A 24371-nucleotide genomic window follows, 5' to 3' on the forward strand; every position below is an offset into this window, starting at 1 on the left:
GTTCTTATATTATGGGAACAAGTACATAACTTTTCCTTATTCACTTCTCCACACACTCATGATTTTATATACCTCTATTGTATCCCCCTTAGATTTCTCTTTTTCAAGCTGAAAAGTCCTAGCCTCTTTTAATCTCTCCTCATATGGGACCCGTTCCAAACCCCTAATCATTTTAGTTGCCCTTTTCTGAACCTTTTCTAATGCCAGTATATCTTTTTTTGAGTTGAGGAGACCACATCTGTACGCAGTATTCAAGATATGGGAGTACCATGGATTTATATAAGGGCAATACGATATTCTCCGTCTTATTCTCTATCCCTTTTTAAATGATTCCTAACATCCCGTTTGCTTTTTTGACTGCCGCTGCACGCTGCGTGGATTTCTTCAGAGAACTATCCACGATGACTCCAAGATCTTTCTCCTGATTAGTTGTAGCTAAATTAGCCCCCATCATATTGTATGTATAGTTGGGGTTATTTTTTTCCAATGTGCATTACTTTACATTTATCCACATTAAATTTCATTTGCCATTTGTTGCCCAATCACTTAGTTTTGTGAGATCTTTTTGAAGTTCTTCACAGTCTGCTTTGGTCTTAACCTGATGTGATTTATCTGAACTCCAGTGCCCCACAATTTTCAGCACCCCAAAGCTTCCAGCAAAGGTTTGTTCTGTGACTTCCTTTCCCTTTCCAGTCTCACTTTTGGATTGGGGTAAAGTACCTCAGAGTATGAGTTTCTAGTGTTGGCATCTTGCATGACTTTATCACAAGACTAGTGATACTTGGTGATTTTCTTAAAGCTCCAGCTTCTGGATTCATGCAATTACATGAGAATTTCAGCTTTTTTTTTTTTTAAAGGCAGTTGCTAGCCCTCCCAGAGAAAACTGGCAGAGAAAAGCTTGAAAACATGAACTCTAAAGGCTCCAGCACTGGAAAGCAAATAAAAAGATTCCAAAATATATTATTTTTTAAAATCTCATGCTATTTTAAGACAATCTCATGATTTTGGGGGCCTGAGTCATGATTTTTTAATGTGGGGGGTTGGCAGAACTAGTTTCATCATAATTCCTCTCGTCCAATAAGTCCTACTGTAAGTGTGTGACACACAGGAGTACTAGTAAGACAGTCAGCTGACATGGGTCAGGGTCACAAAAGGTTAATGCTAAGTAAATATAATAAACACAGACTTTTGCTATCGGTCCCAGTGCCAAGATGTACAGGAGGGAATCAGCCTAGACTTTGAGTTGCCAAATTAGCATAAAACTATAGGGCCACAGGCTGTTGCTTATGTCTAAGGCCAGTCTTACTTAACTTTATGGTGCTGTTGAGTTCTAATCACTGTAACAGTAAAGACCTTGCATGAGCCCTCAGCAAGAGGGGAAACCACTTCCCCCACTACCCTTCAGTTTCAGCTGTTTCCCAGCTCACACTCATTTCAGCTGCCGTTTCCACAGGAAATGGAGCAACTTTTCTTTTGCCTCAGAAAAATACAAGTGAGTTAAGTGGGATCACAGCACTTACCATATAAAGAAATCTCTCTAAGGCATTGGCAAGTCTTACTTCGTGTTTGTACAGCACCTATCACACTGAGGTCCAGCCATAGGTTCTGGAACCAGAGGTGCTGGGGGTGCTGCTGCACCCCCTGGCTTGAAGTGGTTTCCGTTATATACAAGTTTGGTTCAATGGATCTCAGGAACCCCACTATAAAAATTGTTCCAGCGTCCCTGGGCCCAGCTCCTAATTGGGTCCTTTGGGCAGTCCCACAATACAAATAATAAATAATTGAATAAGCAAAGTGCCAAATATGTGGAAGATTTCAGATAAGGTCGTCTTAAATTACATTCCAAAACCATCATTATGAGAGCAATACTTCTGTATGTTTTTCATGCTGAAAGTTTATCATATTTTGTAAATAACATAATTTACTACACTGCAGTTACATAGCTAACATTATTACCATGTAGTAAATTAAAAAGAGGTTTATGATTTTCCACCTGTGTAGTCACATTTGTGCAAAGTGGGTGTAAAATGCTATCGTTAAGATGTAGTAGTGTGTTACACCTGTTTTGCACTGGTGTAAATACCTGTGGAAGGTGCAAGGCAATGGAGAATCAGTTTCATAGATTGCTAAATAAAAAGATACAAGGAAAAGAGCAAAATATTTTGAGCAAACAGTAAGCATAAGGCCAGAATGCATCTCTTCCTGTTAATTCAGTGTCATTAAAGGGGAAAGATGACTATTTGAAACTACCGTGCACTTAATATTCTGAACTTGACAGAAGCAAATCAAAGTTGGTCACTGTGCAGTTTGTACCAGAACTGAGTGGTTTTACTCTAGGGAATTTTAATTCTCAGGTTAGCTGCAGAAAACTTGTATCAAAGAGGTTTAACTGGTATAATCCGATGTAATCCAGAGTTCAGGTAAATTCCATTGGAAAGTTTAGTTGTATTTTCATTTAACTGCCTGTTCTATTGTTTTGCACCTCTTTTGGGGGAACTTGGATTCATTTCATAGAACTCATTCGTTGTTAGCCACTAGCCAGCACCATCATAATGGTTTTCATGGACACTATCTCCAAGCAAACAATGCAGCGTGAAAGGCTATTTTTAAATACATGCTGCAAATGCTCTTTTTGACTCTCGGGCTTTTTCTACCCAGTGTGTGTAAGAATAGTGTTGCTGTGGCATTATAGGACTCAGCTTTTTCTGCCCGTATATTTTGTATGTGCAGCAACCTAAGTAAAACTGATTTCTGAATAAATCACATAGAACGAAAATTTACACTAATCAGGTGATAGCCAACATTTTGGGGTACCTACTGCAAATCAAGTTCTGAGCACAGCCACACCAATTCAGGTGTTAGCCTGTTACAGATGGGGTAAATATACATCCCAGTTAAATGGCTGTCCTGGTATTGAGACCTGTTTTGTTGAAATTGGGACTTTCATTCTGGATTTAGTGAAGCCCCATAATATCTAGTCATCTGTGTTGACCTGCCTCCTATACGTACAGCTGTTGTGTTGTGGGCCTTAGGTCATTTGTAAAGTTGCCCTGCAAAGGACAAACATTGACTGTGCCCTTTTTATCTTCTTTCATTCCTTCTCGTCCCACCCATCACTAGGGTGACCAGATATCCCGATTTTATAGGATGTTGGTGGCTTTTTCTTATATAGGCTCCTATTACTCCCTATCCTGATTTTTCACACTTGGTCACCCTACCCATTGCCAAAAAAAAAGGAGCTTTTCCCAGGCGTTTTTTTAAATATTAGCAGTTTCCAGAGTTTTATCTCCCCTGTGGTGGTGGTGGTTGTTTTCTGGAGGCCTTCTAGGAGGTCTAGAAAAATGGAGTGGTAGTTCTTTGTTCTCAGTCTGAAGGGGAAGGTTATTGAAATTTTTAGAGAGCTTTTCTCCTACGTGCTTTTCGTGAGCTTGTGTTAAATTGGTGTTTTTAAAAAAAGAAAGAATTTAAAACATTCTGTTTCTCTCTCCCCACGTCGCCCAGTCGCTCAGAATTTAATCTTCTGACTTCTGTGATTTCACACACCAGTCACCCTTCCTCTGGTTCTTAAACACACCCTATGACAAACCTCACCCAATTTCTTTAACTGCCAAGACTCTTCTCCAGAGTCCAAACTCCTCGACCCAGTCTGACCTTTCCATCTACCAAATACTTCCCTGTCACCATCTCCTGTGATGGTCTCCAACAAACCACATAGGCTGTGTCTACACTTTGGAATTTTCCTAGTAATTCCACTAGTACTGACACCTGTTTGGGGATGAGGCCTTGTGTGGACAAGGCTTCAGTGGCTTCCCTGTTAGTTAAGGATTGATTGATGTACATTAGGGCTCTCACAATTCATACTGGGATTTTGTTTATTTTAAGGCCTTGTCTGCACACAAAAGTTGCACTCCTTTAACTTAAAGTGGTATAGTCCCCCTAGTGTGGACACAGTTATACAGTACTGGTATAAATCCTGTACGAAAAGACTGAAATAGTTACACTGGTCCAAAAACTGTGTAGACCTGGCCTTAAATACTCCAGTGTAGACAAAGCCTAAAAGAAGCAAACAGGTCTCATGTTTTCTTTGTTCTCTATTTTCTCTTTCTCAGTTATCTACTCCTGGAGAGGCCACAGTGATGTGTGAGATAGATACTTCAGCTGACAGATTATGTTAAACATTCACAAATATATTCACAGGTTACTTGCACCCTCTGAATCCACCTATGACAATGGAGTCCTTGTATTTATTTGTTGGATAGATTACAGGGGAATAATTAATCTATCCACTGCAGGCTGGTTAGATTATTTGGTTTGCGGTATGCAGTCAGGCCTGGTAAGGTGCTAATGTTGTATTTACATACAGCATTTTACTTTCATTGTGATGCCAGAGTTCTTAAGCATGTAACCATGATGACACATCACTTTTCCCTTAACAGCATCACAAAGAATGTCAACTGCACAGAGAGGACCTGTGAAATTTAGATCCTTTTGTTATGTACAGAGGCCTCAAGCCTAAAATGAATTCTACCACCCACAAACCCATTGACTTCAGTGGGGTTCTCTGAGTGTAGGGGTGTGCCCATATGGAGCTAATACAAGGATTGGGGCCAAAGTCACTGGATGCTATAGACAGACTTCAGTTTAGTTGTTCAGTAGTTTACCTTTTTATTTCAGTCTCTGAAAGTGAAAATATTTTCTAGTACGATTTCTTTAGCTTTTATTTATTTTTTCAATTGAGTAACTGTTGCTCATGAAAGGTACTGTACTGACAGCCTTGGGGATTAAACAGTCTAAACACAATTCCTTTCCCCTCTCAAATTAATCATATTTAGATTCTTTTCTGATTTCCATTTATCTAGAGAAACTGGTATAGCATACCCAGTGGCAGTGCAGATCATCCCATGTGCACTGCCGGTACCTCAACCCTGATGTGAAGGTTTCTAAGGGCCAGAGGGGGAGTTCATTCTCCAGCAACCATTCAGTTCTTCACCTCTCTCCTGGGACTGACAACAAGGAAATAATTGTGATGCAGACATCTGTCTAGTAAAACTTCCAGAAATGTTTGCATATGCATGTATATTTAATGCCAATCATGGAACTGGTAAATAGTGAATAAGCATATGTTTTCCATAATACTCACGTACATGTAGGTGGTAAATATCATGATAGTTGCCAGTGTATATTTTGCTTTCACCACTGACTCACCTGTGATCTCTGTGGTAAAGTGGACCTAGATTCTCTCTGGCCCTATGTTTTATGGCTCTGAGAGGCTGAATTCTGTAGCAGGGTGCAAATTCTGAGGCATATTTAAGTAAATGAATAAAACCTACTGAATTAAATATGGAAGGGGATAATCAGTATATCAGTCTTTATTTTTTTACATAAAATTTGATTTATTTTACGCTGCCCAAAATTTTTAATGTTTAAAGCAGATTTTTGCTGTTATGTATTCTTAAAACACTGTACAAGCTGTCAGTGGTGAAGCAATTGCTTTTGTCAGCTGGGTACAGGACAGTTGGGACTTTTAGTACCTGGAAAGGCACAGGCGTCTACTTAGCTTTTGGGCATCCAAGAAGTTGAGCCTTTTGGCAGTGGGGTAGAAATGCATCTCCTTTTGCCCTCTTCCTCATTGGAAGTAACCTGACATTACAGGGAGGAACTTGACTTCCTCGTTCCCCATCACAGCAGTAACTTACCCCCCTCCCTCCTGCCTTGATATATACCACTGCCTCCAGTATCTATGGATAAGCACATTAGCTTGCTGATTTTGATGTTTCTATTAAATGCTCTGCAGTGAAATAGCCAATAACATTGAGAATGAAATATCCACCATTAGTTTTCAGAGTCAACATTTTATTTAGATGAGTGGGGTTATTCACACTTCATAGATTTATAGAGTTTGAGGCCATCAGATGGGACCATTAGCTCATGTAGTCTGACCTCCTGAATATCACAGGCCATTAAATTTCATCCTGTTATACCTGTATTGAGCCCAGTAATTTGTATTTGGTTAAGTCATATCTTTCAAAAAGGCATCCAGTCTTGGTTTTGATGACATCAAGAGATGGAGATTCCATCACTTCCCTTCTTAGTTTGTTTAAGTGGTTAATCACCGTCACTGTTAAAATGTTTATGCCCAATTTCTAATTTGTATTCGTCTGACTTCAGTTACCAGTCGTTGGTTGTCTGGTAATGCATTTCTCCACTAGAGTAAAGAACCCTTTAATACCTGGTATTTTTGCCCTGTGAGGGTATTTATACACTGCTAATAAACCACCTCTCAGTCTTCTTTTCCATAAGCTCAACAGACTGAGCTCTGCAAGTCCCTCACTCTAAAGGCATTTTCTCCAGCACTCAAATAATTTTTATGCTTCTTTTCTGAACCTTCTCAAATTTTTCAGTATCCTTTAAAAATTTTAGACATTAGAACTTTATGCAGTATTCCAGTATCATTCTCATTGATGCTATAGACGGAGGTAAATTCATCTTCCTACTCCCTTGTTTATACATCCAAGGATTGCATTAGCCCTTTTTGCCACAGCATCACACTGGGAGCTCATGTTGAGTTTCTTGTCCACCATGACCCCTAATCCCTTTCAGAGTCACTGCTTTCCAGAATACAATCCCCCTCTCTGTCAGTGTGGCCGGCCTGCATTCCTTGTTCCCAGAAGTATATCTTTGCATTTGGCTACATTAAAATTTTGTTTAAATGGGCCCAGCTTACCAAGTAGTCCAGATCACTCTGTATGCCTGCCCTATCCTCATCGTTATTTACCTTTCCGTCAATTTTTGTGTCATCTGCAAATTTTATCAGCAGTGATTTTATATTTACTCCCATGTCATTGATGAAAGTATTAAATAGCATCAGGTCTAGTACCGATCCTGGCGGAACCCCACTAGACATCCCAACTCGCTGATGATGACTCCCTATCAACAACTCCTTTTTTAGGTTTGTCAGCTAGCCAGTTCTTAATCAGTGTATCTCATGCTTTATTAATATTGTATAGTGTTAATTTTTAATCAAAATGTACAAAGTCAAAGTACTCTTGGCCTATCTAAGGCCGTGATCAAATGTCTTGATGTTTTTGGTCTTTTGGCCTCGAGATGAAAACCTTGTCTGTGTCTCTTAGACCTTGAAGTGAAAAAATTATCTAAGTTATATCTGAGCAGTTACCTTTATCAACCAAACTTGTAACCTCCTCAAGGTATGAAATCAGGTTTGTTTGACAAAACCTATTTTCCATAATACTGCATTGGCTGCCATTAATTATATTACTGTCCTTTAATTTTTTATCAGTTGAATCCTATGTCAGCTTTTGCATTATTTTGCCAAGGATTGATATCTGGCTAACTTTCCTATAGTTACCTGGGTCATCCCACTTGCCCTTTATGAATCTTGGCACAAGATTAGTACTCTTCTAGTCTTCTGGAATGTCCAAGATGTATTAAAAAGGAACACCAGTGAGAGAGATCTCCTCAGCCAAGTCTTATAGAACTCTTGGGTTCAAATTATCCAGGCCTTCTGATTTAAAAATGTTTATCCCTTGTAGATATTGTTTAACATCCTCTTTCATTAGTAGTGGACTGGAAAGTACTTCATCATTATCTTGTGATATGAGTACATCATCCTACTTATTTTCAAATATGGAACAGAAATATTTACTGAATATTTCTGCCTTTCCTATGTCATTAATAAAAATTTTACAATCTCCATCAATTACTGGGCCTTGCTAAGAAATCTTCTGCTCCTAATAAACTTTAAAAACTCCTTCGTATTGTCCTTAGCTCTGCTAGCCTGTATTTTTCCTTGATATCGTTAGCTTCCCTTATCAATTTTCTACACTTAATAACTTCCAATTTATATTGATGGCCATCTATTTCCCCTTTTTTTCCTTTTGTTATATATTGTTTTTTTTTATTTCTTAATGCTGCCTTTACTTCACCACTAACCAGGAGAGGCTTTTAGCCAAGGCTGTCCTCTTCCTTGGTTGTTGATCTGTGGCTTTTTGGCCATCTAATAAACTCTTCGTAAAGAACTTCCAGTTTTCATTCACATTTTTCTGTTTACATTTTTCCTCCCACTCAATTTCACTAATAATTTTCCTCAGCTTTGGGAAATTAGCCCTTTTGAAGTACCCAAATGTGTGTGTATATACATATATTACTAGTTGGGACTGTCCTCTGTTTGCCCATATTCAATGTAATCAGATCATGATCCCTGGTTCCTAGACAACCAACAACTTCCAGTCCAGTGATGACTTCATCCTTATGTATCATAATCAAGTCCAAAATAGTACCTTGTGTTGGGTACTATGCCTTTTATGTCAGAAAATTATCATCCATAATTTTTAGAAGCTCTAATGATGTTTTACTGATGGCTCCATGAGACCTCCAGCATATGTCTCTCAAACTGAAGTCCCCTGTAACAGCAGCATTTTTCTTTCCATGTTTTACAGGGTGCTTGGAAGATGAAACATGCTTCACTGCTGTAAGCTCTGAGTATATTTTGCATAAATAAGACAATAACAAATGAAAGTTTCACTTCTCTGTTTGTTAGCTAAAAACCACCCGCTTTGGAGGGATTTTCATAAGAAAGTGAATTAGCTAGGATGACAAAAACAAGCTTATCTGAAACCAGTTTCCAGTGGAAAAAGCAATGAAACTCTTTATAGAAGCCTGTCTTTTCCCTAACTGGTGGATGGAACAAAATGTAAATGCTCATCTATTTAGATGAAAATCTGAGTTACAAATAACTCTCTCATTTAGCCCTCAGTTTTATGATCCTGTTTTCGCTCATTCTGAACCCATTTATTGCAAAAGTTTTATAATCAGTACAGAGGTTGAACAGTGCTTCAGTTTTTTTTTCAATTGTTGTTCTTCAATTTGTGCTCTCCTGCCTCATTCACTGCACACCATTGATCCAATCTGTATCTATTTGCTCTACTCCCCTAGCCCAGAAGATGCAGGAATGGATACAGCTGGTATCTTCCATAGAGAACATCTGTGAATTCTCCTCTGGCACCTGCTATCCACAAACCCAGCTCTCCTTCATGGCACTCGGTTCACAAATTGTCTGTCAGTCTGTGGTGCTTATAGCCTCCTTTACTGGAATATCTGAGCACCTCCTGGTCTTTAAGGTTTGTGTGCTCACAACACCACTGTGAGGCAGGGAAGTGATATTACTGCCATGTTACAGAGGGGGAACTGAGGCACAGAGAGACTGAGTGACTTGCCCAAGGTCACACAAGAAGTCTGGTGGAGCAGGGACTTGAACCTGGGTTTCCCAAGTCCTAGGTTAATGCCGTAACCACTAAATCTCTCTCATGTCAAGAACTATGGTTTTTCAATAACCTTTTCTGTACAATCTGTAGACAACAAGCCATGCATTATGGCTTGTATCATTCAAAGTCATCTGCTTGTCCAGTTTGCTTGGCAGATGGTTTTCACCAGTCTAATTGCAGGTTTCACAAGATGCACTCAGTTGATTGCTTGTTAGCTGAAAGCTGTTGGCTGTGCTAAATGTGCTTAATGTGGAGTGTTTACAGCTTTTGCAATCTAGAAGTCACTGAACCTGGTTAAGGGCCCCTTGTTAAGAGGATGGGCTGCTTACACATTGTGTGCCCACAAGTTGTAAGATGATAAAATTAATTTGCATTGGTTTCCACATACTGGAAGTAAGAGGTTGAGAAGTTAACCCTCACTCAGTTTATTTGTGGTCTCTGGGCTTTGGGGTTTTTTTTCCCCTTCCCAGCATGATTCCAGAAAATTGTGGAGGGTATTTTCCTAATTTTCTAGCACTCTTGCTCTCTTCTGTGTTTGCTCTGGCTACCAATTGCAAAATCAACTTTTTCTTTTCCAACCAGTCCTTCCACCCTGGGGCTGTGAGAAGTTAACCAGCTCAACCATGGTAAAGTGAATAGGATCCAGAATTTGCTGAGTCATCCAATTCTCCTATCACCATATATTAGCCACTGGCCTCAGTTTTACACTCCCCTGCAATCCCTTCAAGGAGTCTGAGCTGTTGTAAATGGGGTTGGAAAGCCAGTTTAACTGGTTACCTAGGAATACCTAACACAGGGTTGTTTACTGTGCAGAGTGGGGCTGGCCCTGTGCATGGGGTGTGTCTGTCTGTCTGGAGAGGAAAGGAGATGACTGGAGAACTCTGGCTATTCTTTGGGAAGCTGCTGTAAGTTAGAGGTCTTTGGGACTGTCTCCTTTCCCTGAGTTCAGCACTATATTTAACTCACGTGTTACAGCACTGCCTTCTCCTCCCTGTGTACTCTGACACTGTTCTGTCGTCCTCTCCTAGCCCCCCAGCTGCCCTCCTTCTCATTGCAGTGACTAGCAGAAGGATGAGTGGAATGGGGGAAGCTGGCAGAAGAAAGCCCCAGCTCCTTTGGACAGTATATATTGCCCTCATTTTCTTTCTGAAGAATTGACAGGTCAGTCAGCAGAGCCAGCAGTGCTGTTCTCTAGTTAGCCCTGAGTGATCCTTTTAATGGGACCCATTTCTTTAGTTTAGAGCCAAATTCTGAGTCCTGTGCAGAGCCTGCATAAACCAGCTTGGAGCCAGGGTACAGAGTAGTAGCATTACCATGACATGGCCACTATGGCAGTCTCCACGTTGGAGTAGTTGCCACAGCCTACAATGTAACATGCCTTTTGTATTGGATATTTGGCCGGTGGACCTGCAGTGTTGGTGGGACCTACTGACAACTCCCCTCACCCACCCCTGCATTACCATGGGTAGAGCTACATACAGCACTGTGGCATACAGTGTGACAGCCTCCCCCTGCAGTGTCTCTGTGGTTTTTCTCCCCATGCAGAGTGTAGCAGAACCCCAGCAATTCCACTCCTTTGTGGGCCTTGTGAACTTGCCCAAGGAGCAATTGCACCTCGTATGTAGCATTCCCTAAGACTTTTCACTGACTTGGGCCTGGGGGGAAATTGAGTCAGAAGCGCCGTGTCAGCAGCATTATGATGGTAGGAGACCCTTCCTGCCCACACAGCTAATGCTGCTCATTGGAAGTGGTTTAATTATGTCGACAGGAGAGCTCTCTCCCGTCGGCATAGAGCGGCTAGACAAGCTGCATCAGTACAGGTATGCTGCTGTAAGCTCGCTAGTGTAGACATGGTCTAAACTTTAAAAGTGAGAGACATCCCTCACACTGAGCTGAAGTGTGATGCTACAATCACATAAGATAAACAGGAGCAACAGCAACAAATCCAAATATATGTAAACTTGACGTTTACAAAAATTAAAATGTGGCAGTGGATTGATATGAACCAATAACAAACCTGATGGATGGTTCAACCGCAGTTATCCACAACTTTGTTATCGTGAACAGGATCCTGTCCCCAGTGCCTAAACAAAGTGACATTTCCCCTAATTATCTGATCTCACGTCATGTCCCCCAGGATAAACTTAGATTATAAGATTTTGGAGGCAGGAATCTTGTTTGGAAAGTTGGTCCGGGCCTTCCTTAAATGATAGATAATAAAAATATTCTTTTCGCCTGGTACTTAACTATCTCACATGGGCATTCTGAGGCCTAATTAATAAAAATCTTAGATGAAAGGGCTATAGAAATGCAAAATATCATGCCATTGACAGCTGGCTTTAGGTATATGGAGATCTTTTGGAAGGATTAACCCCCAACCTTAGAAGTGTCCAAAACATCTCATGTCACTGGCTCTGGAGACTGCCATCTGGAATCAGGATAACTCATCACCGTAGAGTAGAATATTTTCAAAATGTTTCTCTAGAATTCCATGAGTTCCTCTTTCTAGTCTAATTGCACCCTATGCATTTAGATAATGAATTGATGATCCTGTTGTTAGGATAAAATAAAAACTGACCCAAACTTCAGCCCAACCAGTTTTCCTTGGCTTCGAGTTAGGATTCAAATGGGATTCTTATTCTTCTGCAGATTCTTTATTCATGAAATCTATGTGTACAACATGGAAAATAAGGTGATTTGTTAAAAAAAAAAAAGTTCTCTCACTGAAATGAAAGAATATTGGTAGATGTGATTGCTAAGGGAAAGCTGCCTTGTTGCAATAAAAGGAGAATCTGTAAACTCCTCCTTTCTGGAATTCTAAATGGAGATTCATGCTACATGTAAAGGAGTCTTTTCAAGTAGGTTTGCACCAAACAGTTGGGCTTATGCAGCAAAACCTATCTCGCCAGGAAGCTTTAACGGAATGTCCCCCTGCTGATAGAGTAGAAGGTAGAATAGCATGAGGCACTCAGATCTCTTAGTAATACATGCCATGCAAGAACTAGATTAGAATATCAGCATCATTGATTCACCTCTGTCCTTCACTACGCGGAGATTGTTAAACAGAGCAACAAGCACTGTTCTTCAAATGGTTGCTCATGTCCATTCCATATTAGGTGTGTGTGCTCGCCAATGCACCAGTGCTGTAAGTTTTTCCCTCGGCAGAATCCATAGGGGACCGGCTCTGGTGTCCTCTGGAGTGGTGCCCACATGGCGCGGTATAAGGGATGCCGCCGGCTCCCCCTGTCCTCAGTTTCTTCTTGCCGCCAGTGATGGTGCTGGAACATCTGCTGCTTCGGTGCGCTTTGATTCCATCTCTGATCTTGCAAACTTTGAAATCCTGTAAATAGTTACACGTGGTTAGTAGTTTTCTTAATTACCCTTAGTAGTAGTACTCAAACTCTCCGTTAGTCCCCAACGGGACCCAGCCGGGGGTCGGGGCATGCCCTGGACCCCAAGCTTTAAGCCCTGTGATTGGTGCAAACAGCCTATGCCCATCAGCAATCCCCATACCAGCTGTCTAAAGTGCTTTGGCGAAGGGCACATAAGTGACAAGTGCTGTATCTGCAAGTCCTTTAAACCTAGGACAAAGAAGGAGTGCGATATCCATCAAAGAGCGCTCCCAATGGAGTCAGCACTCACTCCGGCACCAGAGCAGCAGTCCGACGCCGCACTGAGCACCACAGCCTCCGTGCTCAGTGCTCCCCCAGCACCCTCCACAAGCCGGCACCAGTCTCCCTCCACGTGGAGAGCCTTGGCGTTCTACTTAGAACGTACCAAGCCTTTCTGAAAATCGACTCAACTCTTCATCGCTACAGTGGATAGGATGAATGGTCACCCGGTGTCCTCACAGAGGATTTCTAATTGGATTACCTCGTGTATAAGGACTTGTTACAGGTCCTTATACAGGACCTGGCAGGGGTTCTGCCGCCACCTGTCAGAGCCCACTCAACAAGAGCACAGGTGTCTCCTGTGGCCTTCCTGGTGCACATCCCTTTCCAGGACATCTGTAGAGCCGCAACGTGGTCTTCTGTTCACACGTTTACTGCTCATTATGCCATCAGTTAGCAGGCTAGAGACGACGCTGGGTTCGGCAGAGCTTGTGGCACCTTAGAGACTAACACATTTATTTGAGCATAAGCTTTCGTGAGCTACAGTTAGTCTCTAAGGTGCCACAAGTACTCCTTTTCTTTTTACTTTTTTCTGTGCCAGGACCTGGCCTGAAGCCAGACACTGAAGCATATTGCTGAAGGTGAGGTTCAGTTGGAAACTGCTCTCTGGTTCTTGATAATCTTGGCCTGAGAAAGAGAGGTAGGAGACTAGCCAATAGTTAGTGAGATTGTTGGCATCCAGTGTTGGGTATTTTTTAGAATGCATGTTTCAGGGTGCTTGGTAGAGGGAAGCATTGTCTATAGTTTGATCTCAAGACTACTATGAAGCAGCATGGTCACTGAGCCGCCAGTGAGCTGTTCTCAAGACTGTGACAAAAGGAGAAATGAGGAATCTCTCTACCTGTGTCCCAGTTATTCCAACCTGTGAATTTTCCATGTGCACAGGCTACTTGTTATGATCTCCATATTTATTCTTTAACAGGGAGTCAGAAGTTTTTCTCTATAAACCTTACCTTTACCCAGTAAACATAAGATGTTGCCAGTTCAAATTTTCCTTTTTACTCCCATGGGGACTTTATGCCTGTGATTAAATTGAATCTCTCTGAAGAATCAAATTCTTTGGATTGCCTTGTATAGTATCATGTCTGGTATATTAGTCCTCTGGATTAGATTTCTTGTAGATTACAAGAAGGATGAATGGAGTCTACTGTGTTCTGCCAAAACCCCACTGTGGCTTCCTTTTCTTTTTCTTTTCTTTTGTTTTCTTTTTTTTAATGTGGACAGAATACTTATCTTCTTTTGAATCTAATCCACTCTGACAAATATCTCAAGGTACTGCTTGAGCCCTCTCAGATATCTTATTGTTATTGAAAGGACAATTCAGTGATCTGCATCAATGATTACACAATGCAGTGAAGCTTTAAGACAGTTTCACTGAAAGTTTCACTGTTACATTCAAGCCTTAAATAAGCTTAATCAGCTGTTTGAATAGAGCTGTATTATCCTTCCTTGACCTTAGTTTAGCTGAATACATTCTTTTTAATACAAGATATTAACTGGAAGAAACTGGTACAATTACTTGAAATACAAGCCAAGATACTACATATGATCTTAGTTCGTTTTCACTACTGTGTATTCTGAGTATTGGTTTAGAATTTAGTCTAAACCTTCTGGTTCTCAGATGACATACTTCAATAAGCCAGACATCATTATAAAATTGACTTACTTTTAATTTTAGGTATTTTTAGACTGTAAGTGTGGAGAAAGTTAAGCATTCATTGGTATAACAAATAATTAGATTGTGGTGGCATCTTGACTTTGAAGTAATTTAATTTCGCCCCCTAATCTTGAAATACCAAGTAGGGTTGCCAACCCTCCCAGTTTCGCTGGGAGTCTCCTGGAATCGGTCTCTATCTCCTGGAGGCTACTGAAGTCAAACCGGGAGATTTGAGTCTGCTAAAAGTCAGGCGGTGCAGGGGGCTAAGGCAGGCTCCCTGCCTGCCCTGGCCCCGTGCCACTCCCCGAAGCAGATGGCACGTCCCTGAGGCCCCTGGGCGCGGAGGGGCAGGGGGTCTCCGAGTGCTGACTCCGCAGCTCCCATTGGCCAGGAACTGTGGCCAATGGGAACTGCGGGGGCTGCACTTGCAGGCGCAGGCAGCACATGGAGCCTGCTCCCCTCCAGGGGCCGCAGGGACGTGCTGGCTGCTTCCAGGAGCAGCGCAGGACAGGCAGGGAGCCTGCCTTAGCCCCACTGTACCGCTGCCCCACAGAGCCACCTGAGGTAAGCCCCTCCTGTCTGGAGCCCACACCCCAATCCCCTTTCCCAGCCCTGAGCCCCCTCCCACACCCAAAGTCCCTCCCAGAGCCTGCATCCTGCACCCCCTCCTGCACCCCAGCCCCCTGCCCCAGCCCAGAGCCGCCTCCTGCACCCACACTCCCTCCCAGAGCCTGCACCCCTCCTGCACCCCAACCCCTTACCCCAGCCCTGAGCCCCCTCCTGCACGCAAATTCTCTCCCAGAGCTTGCATCCCTCACCCTGTCTCGCACCCCAACCTCCTGCCCCAGGCCCAGCCCCCTCCCACACTCCAAACTCCTTGGCCTACAGCCCGCAACCCCTCCCGCACCCCAACGCCCTGTCTCAGCCCGGTGAAAGTGAGTGAGCATGGGGGATAGCAAGCAACGGAGGGAGGGGGAATGAAGTGAGTGGGATGGGGCCTCAGGGAAGGGGCGAGGCAGGGGCGGAGCAAGGATATTTGGGTTTCTGTGATTAGACAGTTGGCAACCCTAATACCAAGGAAAGCAAACAAGTGGAGCCGAAAACTTAAATCACCTACTTCAAAGAAAGTGAGAGGAAAATATTAAATGTTTGGTTTGTTTGTTTGTTTTATATATAGAAACCAGAGAGAGCAGTAGAAGACTGCAGAAATAAATCTAACGGAATATTAAAGTTAGCAAATTCAGTTGGCTATTCAGTTATTAGTGTATATGAAGCAGTATATAGGAAGGCTATGAGGAGCTGTGGATCTATGGTTAAAGGAAGACCACTAATAAATAAGAAGTAAAGAATGAAAATACTCTGCTTAATGTGGTCTAGTAGTTAGAGCTGCAGATTAGGAATTGGGAGTTCATAGAATCATAGAATATCAGGGTTGGAAGGGACCTCAGGAGGCCACCTAGTCCTGCTCAAAGCAGGACCAATCCCCAACTAAATCATCCCAGCCAGGGATTTGTCAAGCCTGACCATAAAAACTTCTAAGGAAGGAGATTTCACCACCTCCCTAGGTAACGCATTCCAGTGTTTCACCACCCTCCTAGTGAAAAAGTTTTTCCTAATATCCAACCTAAACCTCCGCCACTGCAACTTGAGAGCATTACTCCTCATTCTGTTATCTGCTACCGCTGAGAACAGTCTAGATCCATCCCCTTTGGAACCCCTTTTCAGGTAGTTGAAAGCAGCTATCAAATCTCCCCTCATTCTTCTCTTCTGCAGACTAAACAATTCCAGTTCTCTCAGCCTCTCCTCATAAGTCATATGTTCCAGCCTCCTAATAATTTTTGTTACCCTCCGCTCGATGTTTTCCAATTTTTCCACATCCTTCTTGTAGTGTGGGGCCCAAAACTGGACACAGTACTCCAGATGAGGCCTCACCAATGACGAATAGAGGGGAACGATCACGTCCCTCAATCTGCTGGCAGTGCCCCTACTTATACATCCCAAAATGCCATTGGCCTTCTTGGCAACAACAGCACACTGTTGACTCTCATCCAGCTTCTCGTTCACTGTAACCCCTAGGTCCTTTTCTGCAGAACTGCTGCCTAGCCATTCGGTCCCTAGTCTGTAGCGGTGCATGGGATTCTTCCGTCATAAGAGCAGGACTCTGCACTTGTCCTTGTTGAACCTCATCAGATTTCTTTTAGCCCAATCCTCCAATTTGTCTAGGTCCCTCTGTATCCTATCCCTACCCTCCAGCGTATCTACCTCTCCTCCCAGTTTAGTGTCATCTGCAAACTTGCTGAGGGTGCAATCCACACCATCCTCCAGATCATTAATGAAAATATTGAACAAAACCGGCCCAAGGACCGACCCTTGGGGCACTCCACTTGATACCGGCTGCCAACTAGACATGGAGCCATTGATCACTACCCGTTGAGCCCAACAATCTAGCCAGCTTTCTATCCACCTTATAGTCCATTCATCCAGCTCATACTTCTTTAACTTGCCGGCAAGAATACTGTGGGAGACCGTGTCAAAAGCTTTGCTAAAGTCAAGGAACAACATGGCTTTCCCCTCATCCACAGAGCCAGTTATCTCGTCATAGAAGGCAATTCGATTAGTCAGGCATGACTTGCCCTTGGTGAATCCATGCTGACTGTTCTGGCTCTGGGTCAGCCACTGGCTCCCTTTGAAACCATGGCAAGTCACATAACTTGCCTCAATTTCCCTGTCTATAAAATGAGCATGATAATACAAATTCACATGGAACTGAGGCTTAGTGACTGTTTGTAAAACATTCTGAGATCCTTGGAGAAAAGGGGATGTAGATGTGGACTTCATTAATACATCAGGATTGGTGTGGATTATCCATAAATTACTTGAAATATTGTTGGATGAAAGAAAACTCTCCAGAAGTTGAGTGGACACTGATTCCTTCTTGTCCTGGCCACCCATGGTTGGTAGAGAGCAGTGTGCTGCCATGCCTCAGACTCCTCCTCAAAGAGGGTGACCTTATAGCAGTTGTAGATCTTTTTGTTCCTGTGAACTGGGAGAACAAGCTAAAGAATGCAATGTATTATTTTTCCTCAACTGCCATCTGACAGCTCATTGTACTGATCATTTGAATGTTCACTCCACTTGATAATGGCATTGTTTTTGCTCCATTGAGAGTCTTGTGCTTCTTCAGAGGGAAGTTTTGTTTGTTCAGTTCCTTGTGTTTGAGTGTTTTATTGAGATTACTGCATGACTGGCTGTGTGTGTGTGTCTGGTTGTGAAGAATACAATACAATAAAATAAAAATCAAATGTAGGGGAATGGAATATAAGATATTGAGATACACGGTTAAGCAAGGTTTATAAATCCTAAATTTGATACCACACAATCCAGCCAGCATACGCCTCAAGGTGTTAAAGAAAGAAGAAATCAATATTGCAGAAGCTTTCATGGACACTTTTATGAGCATACTCAGTTCAGCCGCAATCCATGAAGATTGAAACATGGCTAACATAATGCAATTATTTATGAAAGGGCCCAGAGATATGTCAGATGTTTGTAAACTAATAGATCACAGTTTGAGATCATGAGTTGGGCAAACTGTATCAAGGAGTTAAAGTGCAAAACAGCATGGATCCAGGAAAAGAAAGAGCTATAATAATGTCAGACTCCTTGGAGAATACTACTACTGGATAGTAGTAGAGGCCACGCCAGTTGTTATGCATATGTAAAGTTTATAATATATGGGATTATTGTTCTGGAGTGGAATGTTTTCCTAGTGGAAGCTTTTTCTCAAATTGCTGGAACAGTATTTCGCTGTATTTGGATATTCTTTTCCAGTGATGATAGGAATGTGGTGTAAGTGGAGATATATTTGTCCGAATGGAGATGTGTCTCTTTGAGCATTGAAACCTCTTCTAACTGCATTACCCTTGTATCTTCCAATGTAATTCTATTCCTGTCTAATAGTAGCATTAGAGAGATTGTATTACTCACCTTTAGCACCAGTAAGAGAATAAAAGTATAACATTTGCTCACAGAATGGGGTACCAGGTGCACAGCCCTTGCTCTCTCTCCCACACTCCATCTGCAATTGGGTTTGGTCCTAAGCAGATGGGGAGGGGGTGTCTTCCCTTGTACAGACACATAGGATGAGGGCATGATCCTGCCATTAGGAAATCAGAGGAGAGATTGTACAAACAGTTTGTATGGAAGCCTATAAAATATCAAGAACTCACCACTGAACTCTCAGGGAATGGAAAAGTGAGAAAGCAAAACAGAGCAGCTTTAAGAGAGGCAGTAGACACTCTTGTTTCTAGGACTCCCTATGTTTGACTTGTTTTCAATAAACATTTGTGGTTTACCATTCAGGTTCGGATTGATTTCTGCTGCCTTTGGGACGGGTGGTTAAAGCACCAAGTAGAATCCACACAAGTAGAATTCCACTTCTGCTCCAGCTAGAGAATGATCTCCGAAACCAGATCAGTAAGGCTGCTCCCAGGTGGCCAAATACATTTCAAAAATTTAACAAGGAGAGCTGCATATTACTGGCTAGTGTGTTTAGTCTCCTGGTAATGGTCTGTCACACTATCCTGATAAGGAGAACTAGTAGTGTTGTTGCCTTTTGACCCAAGTGGCTAGACAAAGTTCAGGGCACTGGGGATGTTCCAGGTGGAAATAGAAATTGATAGCATCTGGTACTTTTTTGATGCTGTCTTGTTTATTTACAAGGTGTGACAGACCTTGAGGTACAACCTGGACTGTGGGACCTCTGTGTCCTCTTTAACTCTCTGGATCAGGGTACCTGTCACACTGCTCTGCTAGTGACAAGCAGCCCCTTCAGGCTTTGCTCTCACACAGCCATTAGCATGTGAGGGCACACCCGAAGATACATGCAGGCTCTCACAGCCTCTCATGAACTGTACACAGGGAGACACTAGCAAATCCCCCCAACCCCAGCATTGGATTCCAGAAATGTACCATCTTACACTGCTCAAGACCTTCCCTTGAGCAATGTAAGCTCATTAATTAGTTTGCCATTTCACCAAAGGGTAGTAGGCATGCACTTTGTAATCTGAGCAGATTCCCCAAGCACTTTGGACAAACTCACTGGTAAAGATAAAACATTAAAATAAGTTTATTAACTACAGAAAGATAGATTTTAAGTGATTATAAATGTTAGGATAGTGGTTAGAGTTTGTTACGTAAGAAATTAAAGAGTAATAAAATAAAATCACAGTCAAATCCTAAAGTTTATCAGACTAAGTGAGATTTGAATCAAGCAGTTTTTCTCACCACACTAGGCGTTGTAAGCAGTTCACCGTTTTTAATACACAGGCTGAATTCCCTGCTCAGCCTGGGACCAGTTTCCACAGTTCAAAGTCTTTTCTTCCAAGCATTCTTGCTACTTCAGAGTAGATGGGGGAGGAGAGAAGTGGACTTATGATGCCACTGTCCCTTATTTTATACTCTCAGGTTCATGTGCCTGGAAAAATACTGGCTCAAACATGGAGTCAATCATCACGAGTCCTCATACTTGGCTGAGTCATGGAGTCAAGCAATCCCCTATTGTACAGAGCTTGAGCAACTATCTTTTACTGAATTGTAAATCTCTTGTTTACAGTTCCGCCCCGGTCAATGGCTGGTGATGGTCACTTAACACCTGTCTGGATGTGGGTCACCCATTTTGTTGCTACTGGAGAGCTAGCTTTGGGCATCTCCTTGACTCATAACATATTTCAATAACAATCATGTAGCAAAATCTCATAACTCCGTATACAATGATGATATACATATTTTGACAGAATGAGTTCCAGCAAATCATGACTTTCATAGGATATCTTAGAAAGCATTCTTTGTACAAATATCATAACCATATACTAGTGGTGAATGTGGGGGTTACAGGGTGCTATTTTGAGGTACAGTATGTCACACAAGGAATGTATGGAGTCTTGCTTCTACAAATGCCGGAGGAACCAAGAACAAAAAGGAGCGGTTTCTTAACTTACAGTCCCCAAGCCTCTCTAGCCAACCGAAAGCTTATTTCTCTAGCTTTTCTCAGGGTCACACTATCCCCACAGGTTACTGCTTGACTCCCTTGCTGTTTGCTTTTGGTTCCCTCTCTATTCTGTCTGTTCTCAGTTCCTGTGTTCAGTTTTTCTGCACACACCCCTACCTAAAACAATACTCAGCAAAAGTTTCTGGGTGGATTCACAGGTGCAGTGACTTGAGTGCTTGTCACGGAGTCCCTGGGCGATGCTCTGGAACTGCTCCCTTCGAAGCCAGGCAGGATTCGGGTGAAGTCTCCTCTGTGTGAGCGCCTGTCTGCAGGGCAAAAAGCTCACAGAGCTTCCATCTTCCTGGGTCTGACCTCGGAGCATTCAGCATCGTCTGCCCCTCCATGCGCTTCCCACAGCGAGCCCGCCCAGGCAGGGTCCTGGGGAAGCCAGAGGATCCTGCACCCCCACTTCACAGTCAGACGTAAAACAGAGGTTTATTAGATGACAGGAACACGGTCTAAAACAGAGCTTGTAGGTATAGAGAACAGGACCCCTCAGCCGGGTCCATTTTGGGGGGCAGTGAGCCAGACAGCCACATCTGCACTTCACTCCATGTCCCCAGCCAGCCTCAACTGACTCACCCTCCAGAGCCTCCTCTGGGCTTTGTCCCTTTCCCGGGCCAGGAGGTCACCTGATTCCTTTGTTCTTCAACCCTTTAGCTATCACCTTGCGGGGGAAGGGCCCAGGCCATCAGTTGCCAGGAGACAGAGTGTCGGCCATTTATGTACACCAGCCCTTTAGGGCTCTGCAACAATTACACCCCCTTATCCCACCATCTAGAGACTTAAGAAATGCATAGGGGAAACTGAGGCACCCCTACTGTATTCAGAGGAAACATTAAGAACAGTCCCACTTCGTCACAGTGCTTAAAGCACTGAGCTACAATACTGAAGGTTGTGGGTTTGAGTCTTGCTCAATCTCATGCTGAAAGGTGACTTCCAGTTTACCCAGCTGCAAAATGGTACCTACTCCTTCAGGTTAGGGCAGACTATGGCAGGGGGACATGATGCTGGCCACACTGCTCCCTTGTGTACCATTGACTATGAAACTGACATGCCTTAACCGTGTCAGTCTGATGAACCATTGGCTCAGGGGTACTTCACTTTTGTCCTAGATGGGGTCTTATCCTCATGTTAATTGAAGGGTGTGTTCACACCTCTCAATCTCAATGTGGTTTTAGCAACCCATAACAAGGTTTCAGCCAGCTCACAACAATACCCTAAACCAGACAAGTAAGGCTGCTCCCAGCAGGTGGCCAAGTATGTTTTAAAAATTTAACAAGGAGTTCTGCACACTACTGGCTAGTGTGTTTAGGTTCCTGTTAATGGCCTCTAAGGGCATGGCTACATTTGCAGATGTAGAGCACTGTCAGCTAAACCCGCCTTCGTACAGCGCAGTAGGAAAAGTGCTGCAGTCTGTCCACACTGAGAGCTGCAAGCGCACTGGCGTGGTCACATTTGCGGCACTTGCAGCTGCATTGGGAGCGATGCATTGTGGGCAGTTATCCCACAGAGCACCTCTTCCCATTCTGGAGCTGTGGCTTGCGGGAAGGGGGTGGGGAGTGCGGGGCATTCTGGTTCCTGTCCCAATGCCCTATGATGCATTGGTTCGCATCCAAGCATATTTCCTTTCCTTCCAACCACATTTGGCACCATCTTTCAACGGTTTTTGTACTGTGTGCTCTGTCTTCCCTTTCGGTCTGTGGGAATGGAGCCCGAATTGCTGAGGAATATGCTTATGAGTCTCGCCAACACGTCACGTTTGGCAGTCGAGTTATTCCTTAAGATACAAAGTGACAGTGAGGACTCCGACGATAATATCGACTCGAGTAACACAAATGACACGAGTTTGCTTGTGGCATTCACGGACATGCTCACCACTGTGGAACGCCACTTTTGGGATCGGGAAACAAGCACTGAGTGGTGGGATCACATCGTCATGCAAGTCTGGGATGATGAGCAGTGGCTGCAGAACTTTTGGATGAGAAAAGCCACTTTGATGGGACTGTCTGAGGAGCTCGCCCCCAGCCTGCGGCGCTAGGACAGCTGCCCTGATGTTGGAGAAGCAGGTGGCTATTGCAATCTGGAAACTGGCAACTCCAGACAGCTACTGATCGGTCGCTAACCAGTTTGGAGTGGGAAAGTCGACAGTTGGAATTGTGTTGATGTAAGTTTGCAGGGCCATTTATCGCATCCTGCTGAGAGGATCCGTGACTCCGGGTAATGTGCATGACATTGTGGCTGGCTTTGCACAAATGGGTTTCCCTAACTGCAGAGTGGTGATAGATGGGACTCATATTCCAATTCTGGCACCAGCCCACCTAGCCTCCGAGTATGTTAATCAGAAGGGCTATTGGTCTATGGTTCTCCAGGTGCTTGTGGATCACTGTGGGTGTTTCATTGACATTAACGCAGGCTGGCCCGGAAAGGTGCAGGATGCACAAATCTTTTGTAACACTGGCCTGTTCAGGAAGCAGCAAGCCTGGACCTTTTTCCCAGACCAGAAGATCACTGTAGGGGAAGTCAAAATGCCCACTGTGATCCTTGGAGACCCTGCTTACCTTTTGATACCATGGCTCATGAAACCCTACACAGGGAGCCTTGATAGCAGCAAGGAGTGGTTCAACAACAGGCTGAGCTGGTTCAGAATGACTGTGGAGTGTGCTTTTGGCCATTTAAAGGGTCTCTGGCGCTCTCTGTATGGGAAGCTGGACCTCGCCGATAACAGCATCCCCGCGGTTATATCTGCGTGCTGTACCCTCCATGTGAAGGGAAGGATGAAAGATTCACTCAGGCATGGAACTCAGAGGTTCAACACCTGGAGGCTGACTTTGAACAGCCAGAGAGCAGGGGCCCAGCATGGGGCTGCAAGTATTAGGGATGCCTTGAGGGAGCAATTTGAGGCTGAAAGCAAACAGTAATGTCTGGTGTGATGCCCTACACGGGAGTGAAGTGCAGTAGGAATCTGTGTTTGCTATGTATGATACACTGACTTGCAGTGCCTGTTGATTTCCTAGGCTAAGGTTTCTTTTACGTTATGCAATAATAAAGAATGTTTTCAAATTCAAAAAATCAATGTATTGAAAAGAAACACAACACAACTGCTTGGGAAACACAAAGGGCAAGGGGGTAGGGTGGGGTGGGGAATGGTACAATCACAGATTTGCGTATGTCCTGTCTGGAGTGCTGTGCAATGCGTGCTGCACTTCAGGATGACTGTACTATACTGCATGGTGATGGGGGTTGAGTGCAGTGGGTAAGGGTCGTAGTTTTCAGGGCTGGGTGGTGAAGCTACAGGGGTTGGAGGCAGTGGGTGGTGGTAAGAACCCAGATGTTGGGGAAAGTGGTTTGGAGGTGACATGGTGGCACAAGGGAAAGAGTTATGGGACAAGGACTGCAGGGGGGGAGGGCACGGTAGTGCTCCGCCTGCATGGCTACGAGCGCCTGGATCGAGTCCTCTTGGTGCTCCATGATGCTTATCAGTCGCTCTGTGCTTTGCTGCCGGCGATCTGCATTCTGCTGGCGGACCCTCCTTTCACTCTCCTGCCACTCCTGCACTTTTTTTATTTTCATTAGTTGAATGCTGCATGACTTCATGCAGCATGTCCTCTTTGCTTCTACGTGGCCTCTTCCTGATTCTTTGCAGCCTCTCAGCTGTTGATAACACAGACGGCTGAGATCTCGAGGTTGCATCTGTAAAGGCAAAATGCAAC

General features: G+C 43.5%; 1 protein-coding gene and 1 long non-coding RNA gene across 20 annotated transcripts in view; one reads left to right on the plus strand and one right to left on the minus strand.

Moving 5' to 3' along the window:
- The window catches only part of RABGAP1L (RAB GTPase activating protein 1 like), a 530390-nt gene that overhangs the window by 481057 nt on the left and 24962 nt on the right, over positions 1–24371 (plus strand). The window lies entirely within an intron of this gene.
- Positions 19571–24371, minus strand: part of LOC140915887 (uncharacterized) — a 41534-nt gene continuing 36733 nt past the window's right edge. For 4 of the 8 annotated variants that reach the window (XR_012160308.2, XR_012160306.2, XR_012160310.2 and 1 more), the window contains one exon: positions 19577–24351. This is a non-coding gene — a long non-coding RNA (uncharacterized LOC140915887). Of the gene's footprint in view, positions 24352–24371 lie in introns of all 8 variants that reach the window. The other 4 variants (XR_012160309.2, XR_012160307.2, XR_012160305.2 and 1 more) reach the window with 3 other exon arrangements.

Source organism: Lepidochelys kempii, chromosome 8 (genome assembly GCF_965140285.1).
Source record: "Lepidochelys kempii isolate rLepKem1 chromosome 8, rLepKem1.hap1, whole genome shotgun sequence".
NCBI classification, from domain to species: Eukaryota; Metazoa; Chordata; order Testudines; family Cheloniidae; genus Lepidochelys; species Lepidochelys kempii.